This window comes from Acomys minous (genome assembly GCF_964271855.1).
Source record: "Acomys minous genome assembly, chromosome: 11".
Lineage (NCBI taxonomy): Eukaryota > Metazoa > Chordata > Mammalia > Rodentia > Muridae > Acomys > Acomys minous.
Genome location: NC_140492.1, coordinates 39,445,513 through 39,462,744, shown reverse-complemented (window position 1 = coordinate 39,462,744; position 17,232 = coordinate 39,445,513).

Below are 17,232 nucleotides of genomic sequence, written 5' to 3'. Positions count from 1 at the left end.
TTTATTTCTTGTATACTGGTATTTGTACAAAACCAAATCTGATAACAAAAATAGTTATTTCCAAATCCATGTTTGGTAATGTACCAAAATATTATCTAATATTATGTTTTCAAAAATAATTTATAATAACCAACTTACTTTGTTTTTTATCTACTACTGTGTCATCTATGTGAAACTGTGAGAAAAATAAAGACATGATTATTAGAACGAAGGAAACATTAACAAATTGGTCACTTTTTTAATACTGATAATACATCAAGTGGCAAAATATTTTAAGTCATTATGCATTATATGAGTCTCTGCAAAATGATAAACTAAAGAGTGTCAGGAAATAATGGCAAAAATAAAACTGGATTATTAGTTCTGAGTATACAGCAGCAACAAAAAGATAAAGGATAAAAATGAACTCCAAGTAAATTAAGAATTTTAATGTAAGATTAATTTATGAAGCATTAAAAGAACATTTCTAAAATAAGTCAGAAAGAATTTCCAAAACAACAAAAGTCTCTGAAATAAAATATCATGATACATTAGCTTACATTAATACTATTAATGTATCTGCATTGGTGGACAACTTACAGTCAAAACAGGGACAAAAATATGTCTGTCACATAGAGAATACCAGAGAGCTATAACCCAATACAGAGTTACATACCAATAATATGATACTTTAGAAAAGCATCTCATGAAAATAAAAATAGATATAAAATGTATGAAACTTTGTTCAAAATAAATCATCAAAAATACTAAGTCAGTATTCAATATCCAATACATAATGAATCTGTAAAATTAAGCATACAAGATATAGACAGCTTTAGAACTAGTGTGTCAAATATTCCCAGGCCAATTCAAATTATGTAAAATACATATGGGAAAATACTGTCATTATCATGAAAAATGTATCACCCTTATGCTTTCATAGACTGTTCAAAGTCCTCAACACCCTCTCTCTCTTGTGTGCACTTCCCTTTCTTGTATAACTCTGCTGCTTTTATCTAGAGGTAAAATGAATGTTGGTACCCTAGAGGCTACATTTATTTATGACTCATCTGGGTCACTGGCCCATTGACCTCCATATTGACAGCAAAAACTCAAAATTCCAGTTTGTACTGCCATTTCTCTTTGTACCACGATTACTATTAAAGGTTCTTGCCTAGTCTCCATGAATACAAAAGGTAGAATGTCCAAATCCAAATGAATCAAACCTCCAAACACATAGCATGAAGATTTGGGTTTTGGTTGTTCAGTTGTTTGGTTGGCTCTTTGTTTTTGGATTTTGTTTGTTTGTTTGTTTCTCTTTTTATCTAGCCCAATGCCCTTTAGGAGAACTCCAGCTCTATGAATTATCCCAAGGTGGCCCATCAGAGAAGCCTGCCAGTGGAGTGCAGCCTAAACAAGCATTCTATAACAGTACCAGAAAAGATATATTTTAAGATATTATATTTTAGTGCATTGATAATTATAACTAAAGGAGGGGATAAATGCCGTGAAACTACAGGATCACATATTAAAGCTATCCTAGAACAATATAAGTTAAAATATATGATAACCATAAATTTTATTTATACCATTCTATTAAAAATTTTATGAGGAAGAATCAAAGTATATGATACTTATAATCAACAATTCTCATTTTAAGAGTATGTTCTAAATAAGGGCTTGGTTATAACTACAAAATGTAATATAAACCCTGTTTATCACAGTAAATATGTAAAATTATAATAGACCATCAATATATTTAAAATATATGTTGTCACATACAACGTGTTGTATAGAAATTTTAAACTACCAATATATTTGGCTTTAATAAAAACATTATTCAGTAACAAACAAAAACAGCAAGCTATAATATTTAAGATTTTAAAATATTTTCTTGAAATGTACATTTTGAGACATATGTTAGGACTTTTTCTCATTTTTTATTAATTATAATTTATTCATATCACATGCCCATTGTTATCCCCTTGCTTGTATCTTCCCATTCCCACCCTCCCTCCCTCTTCTACCCCATTTCCCTCCCCTAGATTTCTGGTTGGAGGCCCTCCTTCCCCACCATCTGACCAAAGCCTATCAGGTCTCATCAGGATAACCTGCATCTTCTTCCTCTGTGTGCCTGCAGGACCTCCCCATCTGAGTTCATGTCAGAGGCAGGCGCTGCTCCATGGACAACCTGGGAGAATGAATTGTCCATTGGCTGTATCTAAACAAGTGGTTCTCAGCATTCATTGTCCTCAGTTGGTGCATCAATTTGTGTAGGGCCCCCTGGGTCCAGATCATCTGGACTTGATGGTCTCCTTGTGGGGATCCTGAACACTCCGGGTCCTCCCATCCCTCCACTCTTCCATAAAACTTTCAATGTTCCCCCCAACAGTCCAACTAAGAGTCCTAGCATCTGTCCAAATCCACCACTGGGTAAAGTCTGTCAAAGAATATTTATATTGGCTTAATATCCTCTTATAAGTGAACATATACCATGCATGTTTTTCTGGGTCTGTGTTACCTAACTCAGGATGATCTTTTCTAGTTCCATCCATTTCCATGCAAATTTCAAGTTTTTCTTATTTTTACTAGCTGAATAGTATTCCATTGTGTGATTATACCACAATTTCTTTATCCGTTCTCCAGTTGAGGAACAACTAGGTTGTTTCCAGATCCTAAGTATTATGAATAAAGTTTGAATGAACATAGCTGAACAAATGTCATTGTTGTACGGTAGAGCATCTTTTGGGTATATGCCCAACAACAAGCAGGGTCTTGAGGTAGCACTATTCTCAATTTTCAAAGAAAGCACCACATCCGCCTCAGCATGTGCAGTCACTTGAGTTTTAATCTTAGGCATTCTAATAGATGTAAGATGGGATCTCAGAGTTTTATCAATTTGCACTTCTCTGATTACTATGGTCCTTGAACATTTCTTTAAGTGTCTCCTCCTTATCCCTCTGTTGAAAATGCCATTTACTCTCTACCCCATTTTTAACTGTATAATTTGGTTTGGTGGTGTTTAATTTCTTCAATTTTTTATATATTTTGGATAGGAACCATTTGTTGTATGTAGGTTAAATGAAGATCTTTTCACAGGCTATAGGCTATCCCTTTGCTGTGTTGACAATGATGTCCTTTGTCTTACTGAAGATTTTCAGTTTCATGAGGTTCCATTTTACTAGTTGATGATCTTAGAGCTTGAGCTGTTCGTGTTCTCTTCAGGAAGTTGTCTTCTGTGCCAATGAGTTCAAGGCTCTGCACCACTTTTTCTTCTAACAAATTTAATATGTCCAGTTTTATGTTGAGGCCTTTAATCCGCTTGGGCTTGAGTTTTATGAAGGGTGATAAATATTGATCTGCTTGCATTTTTCTACATGTAGACACCCAGTTAAAGCAGCACCATTTGTTGAAGATGCTATATTTGTTACATTGTATGGTGCTGGCTTCTTTGTCAAAAATCAAGTGTCCATAGGTGTGTAGGTTTATTTCTGGATCTTTGATTCAATTTCATTGATTAACCAGCCTATTTCTATGCCAGTACCATGCTGGGTTTTTTTTTTCACTTTTACTCTATAGTACAGCTTGAGATCTAGGATGTAGATCCCTCCAAATGTTCATTTATTGTTCAAGATTATTTTAGCTATTCTGGGTTTCTTGTTTTTCCATATGAAGTTGAGAATTGGTCTTTCCAGATCTGTAAAGAATCGTGCAGGTATTCTGATGAGAACTGCCTTGAATTTGTTGATTGCTTCTGGTAAGATGGCCATTTTTACTATGTTGATTCTCCGCATGCATACGCATGGGAAATCTTTCCATCTTCTGATATCTTCAACTTCTTTCTTCAGAGACTTGAAGTTTTTTTTTTTCATACAAGGCTTTCACTTGCTTGGTCAGAGTTATACCAATATTCTTTATATTATTTGTGACTATTGTGAAGGGTGTAGTTTCCCTAACTTCTTTCTCAGCCCGTTTGTCATTTGTATACAAGAAGGCTACTGATTTTTTAAAATTAATCTTGTATCTGTCCACCTTGTTGAAGGTGTTTATCAGCTGTAGGTGTCCTCTGGTGGAATTTTGGGGGTCACATGTATGCTATCATTGCATCTGTGAATATCATCATCTCTTTCTTTATGTTGAATTCCTCTTTTCCAATGTGGATACCTTCGATATCATTTCGGTGTCTTATTGCTCTAGCTAGCACTTCATGTACTATATTGAAGTGTATGTAGAGAATGGTGAGCCTTTTCCAGTCCCTGACTTTAGTGGAATTTCTTTGTGTTTCTCTCCATTTAGTTGATGTTGGCTATCAACCTTCTGTATACAGCCTTTACTATGTTTAGGTATGTCCTTTGTATCCCTGATCTCTCCAAGACTTTAAATATGAACTGGTGTTGGATTTTGTCAAATGCTTTTTCAGTATCTAAGATGGTCATGATTGTTTTTCATTCAGTTTGTTGATATGGTGGGTTACATTGATGCATTTCTGTATATTGAACCATCCCTTCATGACTGGCATGAAGTCTACTTGGTCATGATGAGTGATACATTTTATGTATTCTTCGATTTGTTTTGCAAGTACTTTATTGAATATTTTTGCATCAATGTTCATAAGAGAAATTGACCTGAAATACTCTTCCTTTTTTGGGTCTTTGTCTGGTTTTGGTATCAAGATGACTATGGCCTCATAGAATGAATTTGGTAATATTTCTTCCATTGCTATTTTGTAGAATAGTTTGAAGAGAATTGGTATTGGGCCTGGCTTTTTAATTTTTTTTACATTGGGAGACTTTTGATGACTGCTTCCATTTCCATAGGACTATTTAATTTGTTCACCTGATCTTGATTCAACTTTGATAATTAGAATCTATCAAGAAAGTTGTTTATTTCATTTAGATATTCAAATTTTGTTGCATATAGGCTTTTGAAGTAAGACCTAATGATTCTCTTCATGACGATACTTACTTAGTGCTATGAACTTTCCTCTTAGCACTGCTTGCATTGTGTCTTATAGTTTGGATATATTGTACCTTCATTTTCATTAAATTTTAGGAATTCCCTAATTGTTTTCTTTACTTCTTCTTTGACCTCATTGTTATTGAATAGATAGTTGTGTTATTTCTGTTATTGTTGAGGTCCAGCTGTAGCCCATGGTGCTACAACAGAATACAGGGTATTATTTCAATCTTCTTGTATCATTTGAGGCTTTCTTTGTGACTTACTGTATGGTCAATTTTAGAAAAAGTCCCATGAGGTGCTATGAAGAAGATATAATCTTGGGTGAAAAACTCTATACAAGTGTGATTAGGTCGATTTGATTTATTACATCTATTAGTGTCATTATTTCTCAGGTTAGCTGCTGTTTTATTGACCTATCTGTTGGTAAGAGAGATGTGTTGAAATCTCCCACTATTAATGTCTGGGGTTCGATGTGTGGTTTAAGTTTATTAATGTTTCTTTTACAAATGTCGATGCCTTTGTATTTGGAGCATATGTACAAACTTCTGATGTCAACTTGGGTCAATTTTCCTTTGATGAGTATGAAGTGTCCTTCCTCATTTCTTTTGATTAATTTTGGTTGAAAGTATATTCTATTAGATATTAGAATGGCTACTCCATCTTGATTCTTGTGTCCATTTGCTTGGAAACCTTTCTCTAAACCTTGGTTATTGTGTCTCTTCACAGCAATAAAAACCAAACTAAGACACATTAAAAACTCTGAACAAGACAGAAAAAATTTTACTTTAAGCATCTATTTGCCTGCTACAAGGTACTTGGGTTTGAACAAAAAATTATAAAACATGCTAAAAACATGAAAAAATCTTATCTGTAGAAATAATATAAACATAATATTCATGCTGATAGAGGACAGATGTTGGGACTATAAGATTAAAAAAAAACTAGGCAGCCATTAAGTCCAGATGAGTAATGTTAGTAGAGAGACACAGAGTCTTACTATTCAAAAGGAAATGTTAAAAAATAAAAACAGAGTAAAATTAAGAATATATGGATGAAGTTATTACTAGTCTCTATAAAACTGAGGAAGGATAAAAAGTATGAATATAAATCTACTTTCAGATGACATGAAAATACATAGAGAAAAGCATCCAAAATTGTAGTAACTAACAACAGAGAAATTCAGTAAAATTGCAGGATATAGAATGTACTTACATATTGTTTTTGCTCTACATTCTTAAACAAGTACAACTATACTAAAATAAACTTATGCACAGCAAAGGGGCAATGAATGGAGTAAAAGACCATTCCAGAAGATAGAACAAAAATTTACAAAACACTCATCTGAGAAGCAAACAATATATAGATCATACAGGAATGCCAAAACCTTAGACAAAAAGTTAGATGTAAAATAGCAAATCATCTAAACAGACATGTCTCAAAAAAGGTACAAATATGGACAATAGTCATATACACAAGACTTTTCATTGTTAGTCATCAGATCCCAACATACATGTCCTCTGAGCATCTTCACTCAGTGGGGGATTGGGACTGATGCTGGGACTCGCTATTGGACTCCAGGTAAGAAAGGTATGGAAGAATGGGGATATAGAAGGACTCTGAGGGTCCAGGAACCCAACAAAAAGGCCACCAAGGCTGGTGGATCTGGATCCAGGGATGATCTACACAAACTGCAGTACCAACCAAGGACAATGCATGCAGTAAACTTAGACGCCCCCCCCCACACTCAGATCTACCCAATGGACAGCATATTCTCCACACTTGTGGGTAGAGCAGGGACTGACTCTGACATGAACTATGGTACCCCCTATTTGACCACTTCCCCTTGATGGGGAGGCCTGGTGGCAGAAGAAGGGGAAGCAGGCTATCTGGATGAAACCTGACAGGCTGTGATCATAAGGTTGTGGAGGAGGTTCCCTTCTGTCACAGGTCTAGGGCAAGGGAATAGGGTGAAAAGAGGGGTGGGGAATGGGAAGGTACAAGTGAGGGGATAACAATTGGGGTGTAATCTGAATAAATTATAGGAAAAGAAAAAGGCTGGGAGAAAGGACCCTAGGCAGAATCAAGAGCAGAGGCAAAGAAGTAAATGTGAATCATCGATGTTACAGAAAGGAAGGAAGTTGGGTATGATTATACACAGTGAAGAAGCAGAGCTGCTGATCCAAAACAATAGGAAGGAGACAACGTGAGTGGGTATGATGGTAGTGTGAAAGAGTTAACATTTTATCACAGATGTAACTGGAGGCCATTGGTGATTTTAAGCAAGGAAGTGATGTGTTTCGATTTATACTTAATGCTTTGAAGTCATCTGACATATAAGCGATACCTCAGCCATCTCAGGCTTCCTCAAACCTTTATCTGACATGAAAAAGTTCAGTTCTGTTTGGTTTGATTGGGAGGGGTTGGGTTTAATTTTACTTAATGAGGTCAATCTCATTCAACTGTTCTCCTGGGGAAGTCTGGCTGCAATCTCTGAGTTCAGCATCCTTTTTTTTTTTTTTTTTTTTTGTCCTATAGATGTTGTATTGAATATATACTCCTGTAATTAAAAATCATGAGTTGAAAATCTACTCAGAATATGTAGCATGTGTTCTTTTTTAGGTTTCTTAGGTTTTATTTGTAGATCACTCAGATCTACAGTAATATCCACTGAAATGTGTTCACCACTACTTACAGGGCTCACATTTTCCATGGCAGTGTGAAATTTACTTTTGAGGAAACCGTGCTATGAGCACTCTTGAATTTTATTTAAATTGCAGCATTTCTTATTGGACATACAGTTTGCTTAACCTTTTGTTATATGTTAAAAGTATGCTACATAATTTTTAAAACAGAAAAAGATTCAATTTAGGACTTTTGTAGGCCTTATATATCTGAACAAGAATGCTACACCAGCCACAGCTAAGTGCTGATTTAACAGAGAGAAATGACATCAAATGTGTTTTTGAAGGCAGCGTTTTTGTGTTTTATGTAAGAATATTTTCTCTTTATGCTCTTTCTTATGACTATCCTGTTTCTTTCTCCAAAATTACTCTTATTATCACAGGCATAGCCTTAAAAAGGAAGAGATTTAAGATCCTAAGGAAAAGTATATTTCATCACTACATGTAATAACATTCAGTTCTGAATTTTATCGACAGCAATTTGGGATATTTATCTGCAACTTACACTTCTCTCCCGATCTAAGCTCAGTTCTAATGGTTAGGAGGTAGAGACTGAGAATCCAAAGTGAAGAAGTATGCTTCATACCTCAGTCTTGACCTGTCTTGAAATTATGGTCATGCCAGTAGGAAGTTATATTAATTTAGGAATTGGAATGTGGGCCTCAAATTTTAAAAGTTAATATATACATTCTTAAAAAGTTTCTTTGAGAGATGTACTAAAAGATAATTCTCAAACAATAGTCCAATTTTGTTTTTAGTATTCAACTATAGTGAGCTTGTTAGGTGTAGTAATGGAGAAACAAAAATAATATTTTGTGGGAACAGAATGCTTTGTTCTCTGCAGGAAGGAGAAAGAATGACTAAGACAAATTTTATTGGTTCTTCTCTTCTTTCTACTAATAATTATATTTGCTCCTTAACACTTTGACCCATGTACACAAAGCATTCTACTCATTCTTCTGCTCTACCCTCGCTCACCTCTCCCTTACTCCTCTTCCCCTCAATTCCTCAAGTCAAATCCCCTTTCCACCCATGCCTCTTTGTTTTATTTGACTGGGCCTTCCATGTGACCATGGACTTGGAGAAATCCAACAAAAATTGATGATTCAACCACGGATGCATGCATGCACACAATGACTTTCTTCCCTGCGCTGAGGCTCTATCACTACTAGTTGCTTGATAGATGGAATGGGTTTTGCATCTTAAGAGCAAGAAGTTATCTGCATATCATCAACACACTTTAAACCAAAGTTTTAAAAGGAAAATATAATGATAATATGAATCATTGCTGCCTTTCAGACAGAAACCTGTGATATTATTTAGTCCACAGTAACTTATCTTATTGGTAATATCTAGTTTGTATTACATGTAATAAAATTTTAGAGTAAAGGATATACTGAAAAGATTTTTTTTCATATTAAAAAATCAATTTTACCCAAAGGTTATGAAAAGACTCTGGGAGCTTAATAGTAAAAATTCATTTCCAGGCTATTGTTTTACATTCCTGACCTGAATGCATATAGGCTTATTATGGCTCAGTTGTATAGTAAAAAATTTTGGTGCATTTGAACTAAGTTTTCCAGAGTGGAGTTGTCTATGTGTCACACACACACACACACACACACACACACACACACACACACACAAATCCACTATCAAAACAAATAATGTCAATGCCTTATAAAAATAGATTATTGAAACAAGGGAGGGTGAGTCAGTTTGTGGTCTCACGAGTCTGTGAGCAGCCTTCAGGTCCTCTAATAATGTGGTCACTGCAAATACATTTGTTACACAATCTGCAATGCCTAAAAATTTAATTTTCCGCTGAGAAGCATCTAAAGTCTGTCTGGGATAGTCGGAAATGTGTTTCTAATTGCTTTTTCCATGCCAAAAAAAAAGATACAATAGATGACTAACAACAGAACAATTAATCATGCTACTAAGTGCAACCTCTCCTGTGCATGCAATATTTATAGGTATTCATATATTCCTGCTTAGTGCTGACATCAGTGCCTACTTGAAGAGCCAAATTATGTAACTTTCAAATGTCAAAAACTCACTTAGAGATCAAGTTCGTTCTTAGTTTATGCTTCAGATTGTATTTATGATTAAGGGAGGAGAGATAACTTTTATTAAGATTCTATTAGGAATGGGGAAATTGGTTTGCTGTACTTTTCTTACCCTTTTATTAGTGCCAATCTATTTTCTTTTGCATTGACTATAAAAAAAAAAGCCTAAGGCCAGATGTGAGGATGATTCTTTCCACCTCTGTATTTGTAAAGCATCTTTCTATGTAAGAGTTCTCTAATGCTGAAAAAAATTAAACACAATTACTTTAATGGTTTGCTGGAAACGTTCATATCTTAGAAAGTGAAGCTCAGTTTTTCTTGGTTTTTAAAGATGTGGCAACAAGTCATATTTCATTTTTGTTATCTGGTCATTTTCATAGGGATTTAGTTTCTATTCTGTTACCATGGTGATTTTTCTTAATTGTTGGTCAAGTTTTTAATTTTATCTTAAGAAAATTATTTTGGAATGAATTTTATATAGAGTGTTTCAATCCCATCATAAATATAATTCATTTTCCATTCTGTAATTAAATATTAAACTAGTTAAGGAATGTCAGGAGTGAATCTTTAATTTTTATCAACTACTTACAGTATGAATGTGTGTATCATGATATAAATAATATAAATATATAGTATAAATATTAAGTTATTTATAGTGACTCATATAGGTTTATAACTCCTTATATCTTTAGTATTTAATGCCCTTAATATGCAGCTATTTGAATATGAGATTTAAGTTTTGTGCCTTAATAAAATAAGCTTACATCAAACCACTACAGACCTTGTAAAATGACAAGAATAATATTTTTAAAAATTCAAACTTTCTTTTCTTTATGAAAAAGAAGACATCTAAAGCAAACTCAACACTGGTATGCAAGCATTCCGTAGTTTGTCACTGAGAATGGGCAGTGAGAACATCGAAAATAACTACTACAAATAAAATAAGATTGTGTCTAAGAGAAAGTGAGACATGAATTGTGTCCAGAAAGAGCTGTTAGAATTTGATTTTTTAAATTTTTTTTATTAATTTATTCTTGTTACATCTCAATGGTTGTCCCATCCCTTGTATCCTCCCATTCTTCCCTCCCTCCCATTTTCCCCTTATTCCCCTCCCCTATGACTGTGACTGAGGGGGATTACCTCCCCCTGTATATGCTCATAGGGTATCAAGTCTCTAATGGGGCAAGAAAGGACAAGCACTCAGATAAGACAGGAAACTTAGACTAATCTCATGAGATAATGAGCCTAAGGACTCAGTTCAATGATAAAGTTGAAGAAAAGCAAAATACTGCTTTTGAAGAACCGTAAATATCTGCAGATATATTTTGGTAAAGAGATCACATGGATGGGTGATTGAATTTTAGACTAAAGGGTTTATAACATATCACATAATAGAAGTCCACTGAGGAGGGTAACAATCCAACAAGGGGCTGTAGAGACAGCGACACGGAGCACTTGCTGCTCCTGTAGAGGACCCAGGTTCAGCTGCCACCACCAACATGGCAGCTCCCAACTCTCTGTAGCTCCAGTTCCATGGGATCTGATCTCTTCTTTTGGCCTCTGCAGGAAATTATATGAACACAGTGCAATAGTCATACACCTAAAATAAAATAAGTAGAATATTGTTTTATGAGTTCAGAAGCTGAGCCTTAGAAGTACATATCCAAATGTGGTTTCAGATGTAATAACACAATAGTACTAATGAAGTGTAGACCTGACTGGAAACAGGTTACAACGTCCTTTTAAGAGAATAGTCAAATCATCTGTATATCAAGCCGTCCTGGTGAACACTGGGACATGGTGAGAACTTGAAAATGCCTGTTTTGCTTCTTTTCATTATGGCTGGATATTTTAAAAATGGAAGAACATTATTCAGAAGAAAATAGTTTAAATCAAATGTAGGAGGAGGATTTTTATATACCTAAAGGAGTATCGGATAAAGTTCTAACTCCAAAGTCTCAGATAGTCCAGTTGCTGGCACATTTGGTCTGATGATTTCAGGACATTATGCCTTTCTTTCATTTTGATAGTCTATGGTGGACTCGAATGGAAATTGAAATCACAAATGTTGCTTTTCTATTTTATGCCCCTTATGAACCATGTTGTTAGTTAATTTTCTCATCACTGGGATATAATACCTGTCAGGAACAACTTAATAGATGAAAATTTTATTGGGCTCAGTTTTGGATATTTGCCTTCCTTATGTCCAAGGAAGATATGAACAGGTGCCCCAGCAGCAGGAAAGTGAGATGGTGGCTTGTTTACATAAAGATAGAGAAGCGCTGAGAATTAGCTACCAACCAGGAGAAGGTGCAAACCATCAAAACCCATGTTTTCCTCATAGTGGCCTACTTCTATCATCTAAATACCCTAATTCCCTGAACACCCCTCATTCTTTAAAATAGTGCCACAACCTGGGAACCAAGCACTCATGATATCAGCTGGTGAGGAAGACTTTTTGCTTAAACAGTAATATATCCATGTCCTTCTTTTTCATGGTCCTTTTTAGTGTGTACCTTTATCTTTGCATCCAAACCTTGCTTTGTTTTCTGCACTCTATCTGTCCAATCGATCTGTTCCATCTAACTCCCTTTTCCTGTTATAGATACAGTAGTATTAAAATGTTAACAGAGATATTGGATAAAGTGCAAAAGTGAGTCGATGAGTCAACGACTTATAGAAAGTAGCCTTGGGGGCAATCCCCGTGGAACTTACAGGCCTTTGACAGTTTGACAACTTCATTAGAAGAATCAGAGGGAAAGATTGAATAATAACAGAAGACAGAGTAGCCTTTCATCGTAATAAAAAATTTGTCTGTCTTTTTATCCTGCTAGCTCTTCATTTGTAAGCTATTTGGACCCTAATTTTCAGCTGTACCAAGCAATCAGGACACGAAGAATTTTGGATTAACATCAGAAGATGTGGCTCTCATAATAGGTTCTTGACCAGCAGAGTAGATACAAGAATAATTTTGATGACAGATACATTGGACGTCTTCCTCACTGACCTGCTAGAAGGACACTCTGTGCAAAAGGTAGCCGACTTTGAATAAAAGAATTGTCCTACTTTGAACATTGAGACCCATTGACCTTACACTTTCATAAATATTGATTCATATGTTTAAAATACCTTCTTACACTTCACTTATAATTATTTGTACTCTCTAAACCTAAGCTACCTGGAGTGGACATTTAATACTGATTAGAAAGCATAGCTCAGTGCATATGTACATATTTATCATACATACATATCCTCCATACACTTTGGTCTTTACTTCCGGCAGTATGTTTAATAGGTGTTATTTGAGATACATTCTCTTAGAGACTCGTGTTTCTTAAATTAATTTCATAACACTACCCCAGAAGCCAACACTTCAGTGTCTTATAGAAATGTGATTTAAATTAAGTTTAAATAAGAGGACAAATGGAGGGATGAAGTTGTAATTTAGAGGTAGATTACATGCTTAACATTTGTAAAACCGTGAATTTGAATCCCAGTTCTTATTTTGTCATGCAAAAAGTCATCTCAAAATTTATACACGCAAAATGTGTGTATTCCAGAATTTTTCAAAGTGTCACATTCTCTAGCAGAAGTCTGTATGCACTGAGAACAAAAATCTGCATTTTTTTTCAGTGAAAATCTCATCTCTGGTACATATAAATCTGTTCTTTGTCGATGCCAATATGTGGTCTTTCTGACTTTCTGGTTGTTAATGGAAATGGAATAATCCTAGCTCATTTTATACCAACAGCACTTTAACAGTAACATCTAATATTGTGAGAATTTCTCCTTCAAAATATTTGCAATTTTCACTTTGTTGGGCTAGTTGAGCATTAAATTCATACTTTGACTCTCTAATTGAAGTCTAAAGGCATTATCAAAGATCTATTATTGCTCAAATGAAACATAAAACATTTGGGATGGGGGGAATAAAAATTGTCCCAAACTCTCAGAGGCAATTAAGCCCATTAGTTGTAGTTCTCCTTTAAAAGAGGGAGGCTAAGCTAATTGAATGACTGTATTATGCACCATTTGATTATGAAACTGCTTTGCATTTTAGCATAAGAGCATTTAAAAAAGAACTTCTAGGCTTGGAGTAACTTCAACTTATTCACAAAAGACAGTGTCTCCTCTCAGTATGCTCTCACTAATTTCCCATTTTTCAAAGACATGAAGAGAGATGATTTCAATTTGAACAATGGCAAATCTTAAAGAGAATCCTCATGCTATAGACAAAGCTAGCCTTCAACTCAGAGATTCATTTACATCTGCCTCCAAGTGCTGAGTTTGAAGGAATGCACTACCACCAGTCAACCAAATATCTATCTCTAATCTTCCACACTATGACGAAGTTCTTCATGTAAAACTAAATTACCAGTATTGAAAGAAAATAGTCAGTAATAGCTGGCTTTTAACACAGGATGTGACAAAAGGTCAAGGCACACAGAATGTCCTGTCAAGAGGTTAATTCTGATAAACATGGTCAATAGAACTTCAAGAGCTGTGAAGAGTGCCAAAAGAGAGACACAGCTACTTTATTGTTTTTTTCTTGTTCACCTTAATTAATGTTAGTGTGCAGATAATATTATTTATTTAAATTAGAAAAATTACAGTATTGATACTTATTTCTAGTATCATAACATAGTAACAATGTCTAGTCCTTAAGAATAGATACAGAAATAAGTCAGAGTAGCATTACAGCTCCTTGGAACAATTTTTCAAATTCAAATAATATATTTTCAATAATGTATATTTCCTTATTTGGACAGGAAAAATGATGAGCTATGCTCACATATATGCATTTGGAAAATAAACATAACTGAATTAAAATGTAACTTTATGTTTGAGACTTCCTTTACTGCGAAGAAAAGACTTTGAAATATTTTACAATAATCTTTTTTCCACAAAGTTAATCTTACAATTCTACAGAGAAAAACATTGCAAATAATTTCTTTAATGACTAAAGATATCCTTCTCAATTTTCTTAAATAAATTTTCAGGTTTTAATAACGTTATGAGGTGAACTATATCTTTTCAATAAGATTGTGATGAGCTATAGTCCCTGGGTATAGAGAAAGGTTTTAAGGTAGAATGAAGGCTAAATCAGATCATGATGGATGGTGTTAATTCAATATTTCCATCATTTTTACAATAAGAAGTAAAAGTATAAATTCAAAGAAAGCCAGGTGAGATACAAAGAGATATCACATACTAGTCAGATAGGTACCGCTAATCACATTAACCTTACCAGCACTTGAATCTTTGGTTTATAGCTCCATGATGTGAGAAAAGACATATATCTTTCTACAGTCACATACCTATTGATCCTTTATCTGATGTTCTTAGATCCATGACAGGCAACCATAGTCACTAATGGGGCATGTTCAATTTTCTTAAGTCACATGCTTTATTGTCTGGGCAGTACACTTAGAAGATACCCTTGTCTTCATAAAAACACTTTTGCTTATTGGTGTGTGTTTGTGTGTGTGTGTGTGTGTGTGTGTGTCAGAGTATTTGTATGTAGTGTATGATATTGTTAGTATCTACATTGTATTGTTCAATACATGATATACTTATCTTTTCACATATTTTTATAACTTACTTTTCTACTAAAGAACCATAGTTATCATAAATATCTGTCTGAATCGATGAATCAGTACTGTACTTTCTTAGTTCATAAAGTAAGATTATGTTTTAAAGAGTTTAATTATTATATTTTATGCTTATTTATCTTTTAACAGTTCCTTGATACAAATTCACCAACTGAACTGTAGAGATTTTCTTCATAGAGCTATGGAACTCAATTGTACCTGCTGACATTTGTGATGGCTGATACTTTCTGTTCATATATTTCTGTTGCTTGATTCTTTGACAAAAGTAATATTAACTAAGATACAAGTATTTTATTTCTGATACATTAAACTTCATTTTGAGTGTAAAATATAGAATGACTTAGTCTATAATTCTTATTTCCCATGACAAATAATGGATGAAATATAATTGCTCAAAAATTCAAGATTATTATTTATCAAGTTGCTTCTAAATCTGTTTTTAGTATTCTCCATGTGTAGTTCTATTGTTACTACTTTTGTATAATTACAATTATGGTATAGTTATCCCTCTGTCTTACAATGGCATAAGTCTTGGAAAAAAGACAAAAATAGGTTGTGGATCTGTGGTGTGTGTGTGTGTGTGTGTGTGTGTGTGTGTGTGTGTGTGTGTCAGAGAGAGACAGACAGAGAGACAGACAGAGAGATACAGAGACAGGGAGACAGAAAGATACAGAGGCAGAGAGATAGAGAGGGAATGAAAGCAAGCCAGGGAAAAGCATCCAACCCTAGACTGACGAAACAGACCATTTGGGTTTACAGCTTTCTTCACTATTCCAACTGAAATGTTTATTAAGGTTCTTCTTTCTCAACTTTCTTACGTACTTTTAAAGTTTTGGTGTGTTAAGCTAGTACAGCATATCATTTTGGTTGGCACAGTATTATAATTTTCATTGGTTCGTTTGAATTCATAGGTATCAAATATAATCTTTATGTCCTTATGAGGTAGCTAAACTAAACCTTAATATCACTCTCATCATCAAAATAAAATAAAAGTCTGAGGAAGTAGAGTGTAAGAGATCTGTAAAAATGTGACACAGGCTGTCAGGGAATGGCAAATATATTCCTGGATTCAAAATTGAAGACTAAAAATGTCTTCAATGCCTCCCAGTATTACAATATTGCGGGATGGATTTTTTTTCCCAATATATATACCAGCCCAAGGTTTAACCCCATACCACCTCATATTTGATTTGTCTTAAAACATATTCAAATAAATAACTTATAAGTGGACTCTGAGAGAAGAAAACATCACAAATATGACCACATCTACTTCTTATGTATAGCCTAGAATGAAAAACATTTGAAATAATTATCATACAATGGATATTTACCTACTCTGTAAAAGTTTTTTTTTCTTAAAATGCTCTAGATTAACTTTTTAGAATAATGAATTTAACTGGAAAGATAGATAAGATCTGTAAAGTATATCTAAATATTATATCTAAAAATAATATTTCTTTTATATGATAATATATATTTTAATTTACCCATATTTTTCAGTTAACCAAAGGACATAACAAAGAATGTTTTCAACCTAATAGAAAACCTTAACTGCTTCAATTATCATCTATGGTGGCAATAGCTATATCTCTCCCACCCAGCGAAATTTGCAATAAAAGTTTTCTATCAAGGAGAAACAAAAAGAAATGGGATTTTATGAGAGAGGACAAGTTTTGAATATGCTCAGGCTCTACACCTAGGGGGATATTTATCATCCATGTCCTCCTCAAGAAGTATGCCAATTCCAGTGAGACAAGTGTTTTTTGTTTTTGTTTTTGTTTTTGTTTTTGTTTTTGTTTTTAACATCAGCATAGACTATTCTCGGTTTGTTTCTCTGGCTTATTCTTTAATAGTAAAATCCCTGGTATCTTGGCTGCACATACTCCTAGCTCATGGAGAATCTTCAGAGAACATCTCTTCTGTGAATAAAAA